The sequence below is a fragment of the Pseudorasbora parva genome, chromosome 6 (assembly GCF_024679245.1).
Source record: "Pseudorasbora parva isolate DD20220531a chromosome 6, ASM2467924v1, whole genome shotgun sequence".
NCBI classification, from domain to species: Eukaryota; Metazoa; Chordata; class Actinopteri; order Cypriniformes; family Gobionidae; genus Pseudorasbora; species Pseudorasbora parva.
In genome coordinates, this window is record NC_090177.1 from 49,627,780 (window position 1) to 49,643,533 (window position 15,754).

General features: G+C 41.0%; 1 long non-coding RNA gene across 1 annotated transcript; it reads left to right on the forward strand.

Annotated features, from left to right (window-relative positions):
* The first annotated feature begins 2,057 nt into the window (after window positions 1–2,057).
* Window positions 2,058–11,508, forward strand: LOC137079098 (uncharacterized). Its single transcript, XR_010905406.1, has 4 exons — window positions 2,058–2,313; window positions 3,549–3,704; window positions 3,846–4,035; window positions 11,416–11,508. It is a non-coding gene; the product is annotated as an uncharacterized lncRNA (long non-coding RNA).
* The last annotated feature ends 4,246 nt before the right edge of the window (window positions 11,509–15,754 follow it).

Here is a 15,754-nt window from a genome sequence, read left to right on the forward strand (position 1 = left end):
AGTGGGCTATCTCGTCAGCTTGCTCAGTTTGCTGCCGATTTTAACGAGCAGTTAACTTTAGTAATCTCCAGGTTGCTGTCCATAGATGATAGGTTGCTTGCTTTGGAGTCGAAAAACTGTGTGGAAGATACTAACTTTAAGAAGAGAAGACGAGTGCCTAAGAGAAGACCAGTCCTAAGATTGCGGTAAGACTGTTATCTAAGCTAAAGTAACCTAAAGCAAAGCTTTTTAAGTAGCACAAGCTGAAATTAGCCTTGTAAAAGAACAAATGTAAGTTGCTTTATAAAAGTGTTTTCTTTCTCTGGTCATTTTACAGGAAGCAGTACGCCGTCTTCACAACTTCGTCATAACACTCATTTAATTGTTTTCCAGCCGCATGTAAGACATAGAGACAGTACGCAGGAGCTTCAGGTACAAACATCCAGTTCTTGCATCGCACGCAGAAGCTGTGAAGAGTTCAGCTCGGAGTCGATTGAGAAGAAAGAGGGTAAGATTTATTAGATTAGATCCGTTTTTGGTCAGTGTTACTATTTTTCAGGTGCATTTTACGCAGTACATCGCGCAATACTGATTGTCTTTATTGTTTGTTTTTACAGCTGCTACAAGCAAGAAAGAGTGTGTTAGCTGAGGATGAGGTGGGCCTTTGGAAGTGCGCTACCATAGACCTGATGTCTGATGAGGAAGACGGCATCGTTCGCGCGGTGTCTGGATGGACTGTTTGACCAGCCAGGAGCTCGCCGAGCTCTGTGCCACGCTGCAATCGAGATTAGAGGCGATTCAAAAGAACAGGGCAACGCACGACAGACGTCTGAAAAATGGACTGAAATCAGACAGAATGGCGCTAGTTACCTACAGCTCTGAAGCGGAAAACAGAGACTTCATGGTGCTGTAGGATTTTGGGCTTCTCGTGAGCTTCCTATTGTTGTGTGGGCAGATCTCACACGTTTTGCATTTGGTTGTGTGTTTGTGTTTGTTCCAATAAAGCTCTTTCTTTGAATAAACTGCACGTCCCTGGCATATTTTCCTTTCCTCAATAAATGAATGTCCTTGATGGTTATAATAGCGTAGTCCATAGGATAACAATGACATGAATATAAAACATAATAGCATATCACATGAATATGAATATATACGATTAAAAAATAATATGCAAATCATCATTTTATATATATATATATGTGTGCAAAATTATAATTTGGGGGTTTAAATTTATTAATTTATTACCCAGGTTGACCAATAGTAACAGTGTGTTTCAATGTAGTAGTTTCAACCAATACTGAGTAAGGAAATTCAAGCCATTCCGGCAAGGCGCCCAGAGCTGCTATTCATATGCTAATTAGAGCCATTAGCGCCGGCGCCAGCATGCCTCCGCAAGCTCCACATACGTCATGGTTCGTTTCCGTCAATATGTGGCACAGACGAACGCGACGTACACAGGCTGTAAACTGACGTTAATTGTCGAAAATCAGGGAGATTTCCGGCCGTTTACGGGGACGAAAATCCCACTTTTCATGCAGTGATAGTGGGGTCCTCAACACGTTTGCACACTCACATAGTGGGGACCAAAAACATAGTGGGGACCAAATCGCCGGTCCCCACAATGTTTTGCTTGTAATCGGCTCAGGAGGCGGTGCTGATATGCCTACTGCAGTTTTTTTTAATGATCCCCTCCATGAACAAAAACCTGACTTTTGTGTATGAGTGTGTGAGGCTGCACTGCTCTACAGCGCCCCTGTAGCCTGGTCGCGGAACTGCACCTATGCACACAGATATGACGTAATACATGAAGGTACACATTTTTTCAACTGCTCATGCGCGAATCGCTTAATTAAACGACAAAAAACTCTTTAAACAGTGTCTGCCAACGGGGAAAGTACATTCTTACAGGTAATTAACCTACTTGTAAATATTATATTACATAATTCAATAAATAAACATCACAAATTTGAATTATTTTTAAGAATGTTGGAGTTTTCTAATGAGATTAATTAACGTTAAAGTTTTTTATCAGAATCGTAATATTGAATGTGTCGAATGAACTATTGATAAATTAAAACTTCACATCATTATACAATTTGAAGTGTTTACATGTGCATGTTACTGCGTATTGTAAGTGTTATAAACTGCGGCGTGTTGGGAGATTGTGAGACCGCGTGACATCGCTGAATCACTGGAACCAGAGGAACGACGAGAGACGGCCTGTTGAAATGAGACCGAGAAGATTAAAACCATTAAAAGAAGCGGAAGATCATGTTCTCCGTGGCATCGACAAGACCGACGCACTGGAGGCCAAACACATAAACGATTATAAAGGTAACTGTTAGGTTTGTAAAGAACTTTGTTGTTGTGACTGGATTGTGATTAGAAGTACGGCGCTCCCAACATGGCCCGGGAAATATAAATATATATCATGGCCATGAATAGGAAATCTTCAACCAAATAATTATGAATCTGCTATTTCTTATTTTTGTTACTATGATGATATAGCAGATAGCAGGACTCGTTTCTTATTGGTAATAATATTTTTTCAACGCATCCTGGAGTGTCTGCTGAGACCGTGTCGAATGGTGTCTCCTCCGAATTTGCCTCACTGGCACGACATGCTCAAAACCCGTCTTCGGCGCAATAATTCCGATCTTTCATGTATTCATACTCTTGTGTAATTGACGCCCCATCCTAAATAAATCTGTCTCTTCCGTGATACCCTGAAAATTTTGAATAATCCGATCTAATATGATTTCCGACCTGTAAGGTTGCCAGAATAATAATCTTACACGGTGTGTTAATAGGCCAGAGGAGAACTGGCACCCCGACTGAGTCTGGTTTCTCCCAAGGTTTATTTTTCTCCATCATGCCCTGATGGAGTTTTGGTTCCTTGCCACTGTCGCCTTTGGCTTGGCTTGCTCAGTTGGGGACACTAAAAATATGATTAAAGTTATTCAACTTATTATACAAATAAAATATATGAATTAGGTCTTATTTAATTCTATAAACTATAATACTGATCTGCCAACATTGTCGCTATATGATAAATTAAAATAAGCTGATAACATCACTGTTTTCTCCAGTACGGCTGTACAGCCAAATCTAATTTTGTCGCAATATTACCCTGTTTGACACTGTGAAGCTGCTTTGACACAATCGTGATTGTAAAAGCGCTATATAAATAAAGTTGATTGATTGATTGATTGATTGGTAACATGAGTGTTAAATATAAAGTTAATAACATAGTTAAAACATATGATTTAATTGGTTTAAAAATACTAAAAAAATAACCATGATTATTTTATGGAATTTGGGTCCATTGAAATATAAAGAATATTGTTTGTTTCAGCAGTTTAAATTGCTCTTTGTGATAGTAACATTATCTGTAGATTAATGAAAGAAATAAGCATGCGTTGTGAAAGCATGTTGAATACATTGGTTAAACTATTACAAAGCTTAAAAGTTGTTTACATTTTACTTACCATAAATGTATTAGTTACATGTCTGCAAGGAATTGGATTAACAATTGTCTCTCTCTCTCTCCCACTCCCCCCTTTTTTCAGGTTTTGGAGTGTTTGCCTTAATTCCTTTTATTAAAGGAGATTTTGTTGTTGAATATAGGGGAGAAACGATCACCTTAATTGAAGCTGAACAAAGAAGAGAGGCCAATCATGACACTTTTTTATGTTTGACTTCATCTGGCAGAACAAGAAGTGGAGGTAGGGTGTTTTGTTTTTTGTTTGTTTGTTTAATGAATACACTTTAAAATTTACAGTAAAAAGGTAATTTCATTTTGTTCACATTTAAATTTGTCTTGCTGTGGTTTATTAGACAAAATGAATAATTTTTGTTTCCTGAAGCATTGATGCTACTCATGAGGATGGCTCCCTTGGCCGCCTTATATATGATGATCACATAAACCCAAATTGTACAATGAAAAGGATTATCATTGAGGGGAAACCTTGTTTGTGCCTATTCGCTGCAAGAGATATCATTTCTGGAGAGGAACTCGCATATGACTATGGAGGAAGTCACTGGCCTTGGAGAAAGGTTTGGCAAAATTTGACAACTTTTATAATTTGTACAGTAGAGGAAATGTATAAAGTATATAAATAAACAACTAGAACAATGCTCTATATTTTTGTTGAACTCCATACATTATGCCAAATGTTTCCAACTATGTTTTATATCCAAAGAAATTCTAATTAAAATAAGACATTTTAACCATTGTAGTGGTGTCATTGCATCACCTGTTAACAATGCCATACCCGCATTGAAACGTCATACATTTTATTTATATATATATATATATATATATATATATTATATATATATATATATATATATATATATATATATATATATATATATATATATATATATATATATATATATAACAGTCTGTGCCTCTTTATCAGTCTGTCTCTGTCTGTGCCTCTTTATCAGTCTGTCTCTGTCTGTGCCTCTTTATCAGTCTGTCTCTGTCTGTGCCTCTTTATCTGTCTGTCTCTGTCTGTGCCTCTTTATCCGTCTGTCTCTGTCTGTGCCTCTATATCTGTCTGTCTCTGTCTGTGCCTCTTTATCCGTCTGTCTCTGTCTGTGCCTCTATATCTGTCTGTGCCTCTATATCTGTCTGAGCCTCTTTATCTGTCTGTGCCTCTTTATCTGTCTGTCTCTGTCTGTGCCTCTTTATCCGTCTGTCTCTGTCTGTGCCTCTTTATCAGTCTGTCTCTGTCTGTGCCTCTTTATCCGTCTGTCTCTGTCTGTGCCTCTTTATCCGTCTGTCTGTCTGTGCCTCTTTATCAGTCTGTCTCTGTCTGTGCCTCTTTATCCGTCTGTCTCTGTCTGTGCCTCTTTATCAGTCTGTCTCTGTCTGTGCCTCTTTATCCGTCTGTCTCTGTCTGTGCCTCTTTATCCGTCTGTCTCTGTCTGTGCCTCTTTATCTGTCTGTGCCTCTATATCTGTCTGTGCCTCTATATCTGTCTGAGCCTCTTTATCTGTCTGTGCCTCTTTATCTGTCTGTCTCTGTCTGTGCCTCTTTATCCGTCTGTCTCTGTCTGTGCCTCTTTATCCGTCTGTCTCTGTCTGTGCCTCTTTATCAGTCTGTCTCTGTCTGTGCCTCTTTATCCGTCTGTCTCTGTCTGTGCCTCTTTATCCGTCTGTCTCTGTCTGTGCCTCTTTATCAGTCTGTCTCTGTCTGTGCCTCTTTATCCGTCTGTCTCTGTCTGTGCCTCTTTATCCGTCTGTCTGTCTGTGCCTCTTTATCAGTCTGTCTCTGTCTGTGCCTCTTTATCCGTCTGTCTCTGTCTGTGCCTCTTTATCCGTCTGTCTGTCTGTGCCTCTTTATCAGTCTGTCTCTGTCTGTGCCTCTTTATCTGTCTGTCTCTGTCTGTGCCTCTTTATCCGTCTGTCTCTGTCTGTGCCTCTTTATCTGTCTGTGCCTCTATATCTGTCTGTGCCTCTATATCTGTCTGAGCCTCTTTATCTGTCTGTGCCTCTTTATCTGTCTGTCTCTGTCTGTGCCTCTTTATCCGTCTGTCTCTGTCTGTGCCTCTTTATCAGTCTGTCTCTGTCTGTGCCTCTTTATCCGTCTGTCTCTGTCTGTGCCTCTTTATCCGTCTGTCTCTGTCTGTGCCTCTTTATCCGTCTGTCTCTGTCTGTGCCTCTTTATCCGTCTGTCTGTCTGTGCCTCTTTATCAGTCTGTCTCTGTCTGTGCCTCTTTATCCGTCTGTCTCTGTCTGTGCCTCTTTATCCGTCTGTCTGTCTGTGCCTCTTTATCAGTCTGTCTCTGTCTGTGCCTCTTTATCTGTCTGTCTCTGTCTGTGCCTCTTTATCCGTCTGTCTCTGTCTGTGCCTCTTTATCTGTCTGTGCCTCTATATCTGTCTGTGCCTCTATATCTGTCTGAGCCTCTTTATCTGTCTGTGCCTCTTTATCTGTCTGTCTCTGTCTGTGCCTCTTTATCCGTCTGTCTCTGTCTGTGCCTCTTTATCAGTCTGTCTCTGTCTGTGCCTCTTTATCCGTCTGTCTCTGTCTGTGCCTCTTTATCCGTCTGTCTCTGTCTGTGCCTCTTTATCTGTCTGTGCCTCTATATCTGTCTGTGCCTCTATATCTGTCTGAGCCTCTTTATCTGTCTGTGCCTCTTTATCTGTCTGTCTCTGTCTGTGCCTCTTTATCCGTCTGTCTCTGTCTGTGCCTCTTTATCAGTCTGTCTCTGTCTGTGCCTCTTTATCCGTCTGTCTCTGTCTGTGCCTCTTTATCAGTCTGTCTCTGTCTGTGCCTCTTTATCCGTCTGTCTGTCTGTGCCTCTTTATCCGTCTGTCTCTGTCTGTGCCTCTTTATCCGTCTGTCTCTGTCTGTGCCTCTTTATCTGTCTGTGCCTCTATATCTGTCTGTGCCTCTATATCTGTCTGAGCCTCTTTATCTGTCTGTGCCTCTTTATCTGTCTGTCTCTGTCTGTGCCTCTTTATCCGTCTGTCTCTGTCTGTGCCTCTTTATCAGTCTGTCTCTGTCTGTGCCTCTTTATCCGTCTGTCTCTGTCTGTGCCTCTTTATCCGTCTGTCTCTGTCTGTGCCTCTTTATCTGTCTGTGCCTCTATATCTGTCTGTGCCTCTATATCTGTCTGAGCCTCTTTATCTGTCTGTCTCTGTCTGTGCCTCTTTATCCGTCTGTCTCTGTCTGTGCCTCTTTATCAGTCTGTCTCTGTCTGTGCCTCTTTATCCGTCTGTCTCTGTCTGTGCCTCTTTATCTGTCTGTCTCTGTCTGTGCCTCTTTATCCGTCTGTCTCTGTCTGTGCCTCTTTATCCGTCTGTCTCTGTCTGTGCCTCTTTATCAGTCTGTCTCTGTCTGTGCCTCTTTATCCGTCTGTCTCTGTCTGTGCATCTTTATCTGTCTCTGCCTCTTTATCCGTCTGTCTCTTTCTGTGCCTCTTTATCTGTCTGTGCCTCTTTCTGTCTGTCTATTAATTTCTTATATTCGGTTTTGACATAGGAAAGTCTTACACACCGTTTCCAGAGTAATGCGTTTCCAGAGTGGCGGCAGCCACTCCCACTAGCCACTTTGGCAGATTGGAGGAGGATTCCAAGATGGCCGCCAGGGTGCAGCCACATGGTTTGGCAGGTCCCGTTTGTTTGCAACAGAAGTACATCAAAATCCCTTGGACTTTGCTATGTTTGTCTGGTCTTCTCCTGTCCTTTTACATTCTCTTGAGCTTAACATATCCAAGGAAAATGGATAACTTAACTCTCTATCCAGCCAAGAGGAGCCAACATCTTTTGTATTCAAGAATCCTGGATTGTGGACAAGCTAGACCGCCCCCAGGTAAACTTGTTCAAACAGCATCTAGATCATTCCCTGGGGTTGTGAATCTTTTGATGATACTACTTCTGGCCGGTGATGTTGAGCAAAATCCTGGTCCTGTTTTAAGTCCTGTGACACAACTACAGCTGTTCTCTTGGCTAACACCACCCTTGCTACCTGGGCTACAGCAGTTCTTTGTGCTAACACCATCACAGCTACCTGGATTACACCAGCCACCTGGCCTATTACCATCACTGCTACCTGGTTTACAGCAGCTACCTCGACTAATACCACCTCTGTTACCTGGGTTACAGCAGCTACCTGGGTTAATACCATCACTGCTACCTGGATTACAACAGTTCTCCGGGCAAATTTATTCTCCGCTACCTGGGTTACAGCAGCCACCTGGGCTATTACCATCACTGCTACCTGGTTTACAGCAGCTACCTGAGCTAATACCATCACTGCTACCTGGATTACAACAGTTTCCCGGGCTAATTCATTCTCCGCTACCTGGGTTACAGCAGCTACCTGGGCTATTACCATCACTGCTACCTGGGTTACAGCAACTATCTGGGCTAATTCCACCACTACAGGATTCTGTTACATCTATGCCTAGTATGGCTTCACAACGCATCATATCCATGTGCACACAAAGGAACCCGGTATTTAAAAAACATCGATCAAGTAAGTTATTTCAGACTCTTAATCAAGCCAGGACTATATGGGATCCACAGTGTAAAAATAAAGGGCTCTTAGGAGGCCATCTGAATATACGCAGTATGGCCCCTAAGAGGGAACAATTAGAGCATCTTCTCTTTAACTCAAATGTGGATTTCTTAGGACTTTCAGAAACTTGGCTTAAACCCTCTTCCCCACAAGCAGTGGTATCATTACAGGGCTACAATGTCTTTAGAAAAGATAGGCATCAAGGGAAGGGAGGAGGGGTGTTAATTTATATTAAGGACTCTTTAAAATGTACACAAATAATTTGGCCTAATGAAATATCAATTGAATGTGTTGGAGTTAAAGTGTCACTTTCAACAGAAATGTCATTTACTATTCTATGTCTTTATCGTCCGCCGTCAGCAAAAGTAGATTTTTATGATCAATTTAAAGCACTTCTGAGTTGTTGTGACTTTAATAATGAGGTTATTCTAATGGGAGATTTAAATGTAAATTGGGACAGCAAAAGTGACAGAAAGAAACTGAAAGAAATTACGGATAATTTTGGATTAATACAAATGATCAGTGATCCCACTAGAATAACAAATCGTTCTAAAACTTTGATAGATCTGGTGTTTTCTAACAAACCAGATAGAATAATAAAAACTTACAATTTCCTAACTGGCTTGTCTGACCACAATGCCATATTCTTTTCTAGAAAGCTGACTAAAAAACGATTGAGAAGTGTCAGTAAAAACATTAATATAAAACAAACGTTTATTCCAAAGAGCCAAGAACAATGCTTAATTGCAGCTCTAAATACTTTTGACTGGTCTAGTATAGTATTATGTGATGACACTAATCAATGTTGTGATTTAATATACTCTACTATTAAAATGGTTCTGTGTCAATTTCAGAAAGTGGGTCATTTAAAGAAACGAGTTTATTCCTTGCCTTGGATCAATAATGAGTGTAAACAGCTTATGATACTCAGAGATAAATTACTAAAAAAATCATTACAATCTGGATTAACTACTGATCGATTACATTTTGTATCCGCAAGAAATAAAGTCACACAAACCTTGAGAATGGCAAAAGCAAATTTCTTCATGTCTGTAATTAATGGTGCCAAAGGAAATTGTAAGTTGATTTGGGAAAATATTAACAAACTCCTGGGTACAAGTAAACATATTGCTGATAAAGACTTTGAACTCAGATTTGCTAATGATTTGGTATCAGAGCCTCTCAACCTAGCAACTAAATTAAACTATTATTTTCAAAATACCATTGATGAGATCGCTCAATTGTTTTCTAGCTCTTGTGACTCTCAACAAAATATGGCCCAATTTGACCTTTATATGGATGCCGTAACTCTAAATTCTAAGTTTAATATTCAAACAATTACAGAAAATGACGTAGACAACATAATCTCTAAATTAAAAAAATCTAAAGCAAGGGATGTCTTTGGATTTGATACCAATCTTCTGAAGCTTTTAAAATCTTGTATTTTAGTGCCTGTGACCCATTTAATTAATTTGTCGATTACGCAGGCAGTCGTTCCGTTGAGTTGGAAGGTTGCAAATGTCATACCAATATACAAATCGGGTGATAAACTAGACCCTGCTAATTATCGACCTATTAGCATACTTCCTATCTTTTCTAAGATAGCAGAGAAGTGGGTCGCCAACTCTATCATTGTACATCTTAATGATTCCAACCCGGGTCTGCACCCTATGCAATTTGGATTTCGATCTTTTCACTCAACTGAAACGGCTATTTGTGTTTTTGTCGAGAAGGTGAAGTTCTATTTAGATAAAAACAGTTATGTTGCTGCTGTTTTTGTTGATCTTAAGCGTGCGTTTGATACTGTGAATCATTTTAAGCTTTTGTCTAGACTGTTAACATTTGGCTTTAGTAATCAAACAGTTAAATGGATACAGTCTTACTTATCGGATAGAAAACAATGTGTGCAAATAAAGAATTGTAAGTCACCCTATCTTCAATATACACAGGGTGTTCCTCAGGGATCAATTTTAGGACCTCTGCTATTTTCACTGTATGTGAATAGTTTGCCCAATGTATGCAAAAATGTTGACACGATTATGTATGCTGATGATACGGTAATTTTTACACATGCCAAAAGTGCTGTGGATGCAGCTCATCAGCTTTCATTAGCTTTAAATGATTTGCAAAAATGGCTGAATGATTCATGCTTGTGTCTTAATGTTAAAAAGACTGTATCAATGTTTTTTTGTAAACCTAAAACAACTGTGGCCACAGTAAAAGTTTGCTTGGGTGGACAAGAATTAACTAATGTTGAGGAATTTAGGTATCTGGGAGTTCTGATAGACTCAAAATTATCTTTTAAAAAACATATCAAAAAAGTTGTGAATACTGTAAATGTTAATTTACGAAATTTTAAACAAATTCGTACATCATTAACGGATACAGCAGCGATTACATTCTTGCACTCTATGATACTGGCTCATATTGAGTACTGTGTCACAAGTTGGTCTTATACCAGTTATGCTGCGATTGTGCCAATTGAGGTATGCTACAAAAGAGCATTGAAAATATTAGATAAGAAACCTTCATCATACCATCATTGTAATATTTTAGATAAATATAAGTTTTTAAATTTTGCGAATTTCAAATTATTTAAATCAGCCTGTCTAATTTATAAAGTTATACATGGTCTAGCGCCTCCACCATTGAGTGATTTTATTAAACAAAAGTCTATCAGTGCTGTCGGGTCTCGAGTGACTAGAGCCAATATGAGGGGTGACTGTGTCTTGGCGTTTAGGCGGACATCTTATTCACAGAACGCTCTATCGTATCAGGGGGTGAGCTTTTGGAATACTATCCCTCAGTCAGTGAGGGAAAGCACAAGTTTGCCTATTTTTAGGAATCGTTTAAAGGTATGGTTGAGGGACACACAAATATGCGAGCATGTTTAGTAATCGTTAGTATATATACCAGATGTAAAATAGAGTTAGTGTTTTATAAAAATAAATGGGATAGAACTATCAGTGTGATATGGGTTGTGTAATAGGAGTTAGTATAGCATGGATATAGTGTATTATGGGCTTGTATGTTGTGATCACTGTTATTGTCCTTTCCTCTCTGTATATAGCCTGTGCATAGTGTGTCTGTATGTAGTTATGTGAATTTATGTGTAACATCTACCTGCTTGGGGGTCTGCAGATGGAAATTAGCCTTTGGCTATAATCTGGCATATTTACATTTGTGAAAAATGTTCATTAATATGTATTGTCCCTTTTGTCTTTTGTTTCTACAAATAAAATAATAATAATAATAATAATAATAATAATGTGCATTGTGGGGACCTGTAGTTTTAGGAAAGCCATTCAAACCCTTTGGTACACACACTTCACAGGTTTGGCATGGTGGGGACCTTGTCTAATAAGTAAAGACTTGTAACTATTTTTATATAACTTTATTACAGCCTCCATGCAAGGATGATGACAACATGACAGCCATAGAGAACTGCTCTGAGGATTCTGTAACTACAGCAAGCACTTCACGATTCACAGCTGAGGTATGTGTATTTATTATCTGTCTGTGCCTCTTTATCTGTCTGTGCCTCTTTATCTGTCTGTGCCTCTTTATCTGTCTGTGCCTCTATATCTGTCTGTGCCTCTTTATCTGTCTGTGCCTCTATATCTGTCTGTGCCTCTATATCTGTCTGTGCCTCTTTATCTGTCTGTGCCTCTATATCTGTCTGTGCCTCTATATCTGTCTGTGCCTCTTCATCTGTCTGTGCCTCTTTATCTGTCTGTGCCTCTTTATCTGTCTGTGCCTCTTCATCTGTCTGTGCCTCTTTATCTGTCTGTGCCTCTTCATCTGTCTGTGCCTCTTTATCTGTCTGTGCCTCTTCATCTGTATGTGCCTCTTTATCTGTCTGTGCCTCTTCATCTGTCTGTGCCTCTTTATCTGTCTGTGCCACTTTATCTGTCTGTGCCACTTTATCTGTCTGTGCCTCTTTATCTGTCTGTGCCTCTATATCTGTCTGTGCCTCTTCATCTGTCTGTGCCTCTTTATCTGTCTGTGCCTCTATATCTGTCTGTGCCTCTATATCTGTCTGTGCCTCTTTATCTGTCTGTGCCTCTATATCTGTCTGTGCCTCTATATCTGTCTGTGCCTCTATATCTGTCTGTGCCTCTATATCTGTCTGTGCCTCTTTATCTGTCTGTGCCTCTATATCTGTCTGTGCCTCTATATCTGTCTGTGCCTCTTCATCTGTATGTGCCTCTTTATCTGTCTGTGCCTCTTCATCTGTCTGTGCCTCTTTATCTGTCTGTGCCACTTTATCTGTCTGTGCCACTTTATCTGTCTGTGCCTCTTTATCTGTCTGTGCCTCTATATCTGTCTGTGCCTCTATATCTGTCTGTGCCTCTTCATCTGTCTGTGCCTCTTCATCTGTCTGTGCCTCTTCATCTGTCTGTGCCTCTTTATCTGTCTGTGCCTCTTTATCTGTCTGTGCCACTTTATCTGTCTGTGCCACTTTATCTGTCTGTGCCTCTTTATCTGTCTGTGCCTCTATATCTGTCTGTGCCTCTATATCTGTCTGTGCCTCTTCATCTGTCTGTGCCTCTTCATCTGTCTGTGCCTCTTCATCTGTCTGTGCCTCTTTATCTGTCTGTGCCTCTATATCTGTCTGTGCCTCTATATCTGTCTGTGCCTCTTTATCTGTCTGTGCCTCTATATCTGTCTGTGCCTCTATATCTGTCTGTGCCTCTATATCTGTCTGTGCCTCTTTATCTGTCTGTGCCTCTATATCTGTCTGTGCCTCTTTATCTGTCTGTGCCTCTATATCTGTCTGTGCCTCTTTATCTGTCTGTGCCTCTTTATCTTTATCTCTCTTAACCGAACTGTACTGAACTGTACCACTCGGTGAAATAAAACCACTGGCTGATGCATTGTTGATGCAAGTGCTTCTCATGAGTAAAATGCTAATGTGTTTCCCTCACAGGTTACGTTAAGAAGACGGCCTGGAACAAACATGAGATACAGGCTGTGGAGGCGCATATGATGAGGTTTATTAACAACCACAAAATTCCAGGAAAGGCGGACTGCATGAGGTGTAAAGAGGCGGAACTTGCACTTAAATGCCAAAGTTATTGTACTTGTTTTCAAAAACTTGAGAATGCAGTGCTGGTCATGAAGGGTTTTATTAATGAATTAATTTTTTTTAACTCGACTAGTGTTTACTGTAAACATCTTCATGAAAGTTTTATGCTAATGTTTGTTGACTTGGCTATGGTGACGTACTGATGTTATGAGTTTTGAAAATGTCATATACTGTATTACACATTTTTTTACTCAACCTTTAAAAGTACTAACAATGTTGTTTCTACATATAAAACAAACATCTACAAAATCAATTAAAGCATGGAGCAAATTGGAGCTCCTGTTTTGTCTAAAGTACTGCAGATTGTCTTTTGTGTGTGAGTTCGGTCCCCACAGTGACTAAAAACTGGCGTTTGGTGTGTGAGTTCGGTCCCCACACTGAATAAAGACTGGTGTTTGGTGTGTGAGTTCGGTCCCCATACTGACTAAAGACTGGCGATTGGTGTGTGAGTTTGGTCCCCACAGTGACTAAAGACTGGCGTTTGGTGTGTGAGTTCGGTCCCCACACTGACTAAAGACTCGTGTTTGGTGTGTGAGTTCGGTCCCCATACTGACTAAAGACTGGCGATTGGTGTGTGAGTTCGGTCCCCACAGTGACTAAAGACTGGCGTTTGGTGTGTGAGTTCGGTCCCCACACTGACTAAAGACTCGTGTTTGGTGTGTGAGTTCGGTCCCCATACTGACTAAAGACTGGCGATTGGTGTGTGAGTTCGGTCCCCACAGTGACTAAAGACTGGCGTTTGGTGTGTGAGTTCGGTCCCCACACTGACTAAAGACTGGCGTTTGGTGTGTGAGTTCGGTCCCCACAGTGACTAAAGACTGGTGTTTGGTGTGTGAGTTCGGTATCCACAGTGACTAAAGACTGGCGTTTGGTGTGTGGGTTCGGTCCCCACAGTGACTAAAGACTGGCGTTTGGTGTGTGAGTTTGGTCCCCACACTGACTAAAGACTGGCGTTTGGTGTGTGAGTTCGGTCCCCACACTGACTAAAGACTGGCGTTTGGTGTGTGAGTTCGGTCCCCACACTGACTAAAGACTGGCGTTTGGTGTGTGAGTTCGGTCCCCACACTGACTAAAGACTGGCGTTTGGTGTGTGAGTTCGGTCCCCACACTGACTAAAGACGGGTGTTTGGTGTGTGAGTTCGGTCCCCACACTGACTAAAGACTGGCGTTTGGTGTGTGAGTTCGGTCCCCACAGTGACCAAAGACTGGCGTTTGGTGTGTGAGTTCGGTCCCCACACTGACCAAAGACTGGTTGTGTGTTTGCTGGAACCCAGATATACTCAATACCTGAAATGTCCCCACAAGTGACCACTGTGTCAGGTTTATATTTTTTTTAGTGAAATATTTAAAATCTGAAGTGATACTTTTAAACAGGCTTTTTAGTTTTTGTCAACTAATTTTTTTTTAGGTCTGTAGGATCATAGGAAAGGGTGGTCCTCACTATGTAGCATTCTGATAGGTGATCCCCACAATGCACAAAAACAAGTATGTGTTTGTGTGTGTGTGTGTGTGTGTGGGGGGGGGTGTATATATATATATTAAATCTAAAAAAAGTACCGATAAGAATACCGTTAAAGTACCAGATCGATAAGCAGTATCGTTAAAAGTAGAAATACCGTTAAAACCTTAACGATACCCATCCCTACCTAACCCTAACCCTATCCCACCAGAGCACTACTCGCGTAAATCAGTATACGGACGGCTCCCATTCGGAGATGAAAGGTCGCGCCGCCCCGAGTTTCAAAAGCCTCTGAAGTCACAAGAGAATGAGAGGACCTTGTAAGAAGATGGAGTTAAAGGGTCAATTTAGTCCCGCTCCGCACTAGAGCTAGGCGCTGTTAGTATGTCGCTCGGGGGGCCCCCAGGAGTGTTATTTTGTTAATTGTGTGTGTGTGTGTGTGGGGGGGTGTGTGTGTATATATATATATATATATATATATATATATATATATATATATATATATATATATATATATAGTAAATCTCAAAAAGTACCGCCACGGTACTTTTTTCTTCTCGCGAGAGTCAGACGGAAAAGTTTGGTGGGCCTTCGGCCTCTTTCAGGGGTCAAAAGGTCAAAATAGGGAACGAGCACATGTTTTTGGAATATTCTGTGAATATTTTTGCTGATTTTTTAAAAGGCACTTCCCAAAACCCGAGGAATTTGAAACTTTGACACGTGGTACCAGAGCACGCCACGTACCAGCATTCGACGGCACTAGTGACTCGGGGCCTTTCGGTACGAACGGGAGCGGAAAACGCAAAAACGTCCTTTTCATATTGGGGCAGTCAAATAGCGGTCCAACGGACGCTGCCTTTTCTATGCAAATGAAGGAATTTTGGGACATTTTTGGAACGGAAACGCGTCCGGCTTAGTGCGCCGAGTGCGGTCGAGGTGTTTTTTTTGGGGAAAAAGTGTGCACAAAAAAGAATACGGGGCCCCTGCTCATGCTTTTTTGTGTTTCACCTATGGCTCGAGTCTCAGAAATGCCCTGGGGAAACACTCTGAATCTCTGGTGTAGGCAAGGCCTCGAGGACCTCTAACAAACGAGCCCTCCCCCGAGTTCCTGGGCCCCGCGGTTCGGGAGTCACGGGCAGTTAAAGTTTTAGATTCTCTGCCTTATTTCTCCTGAACGCAGGGGCCCCGGGCCTC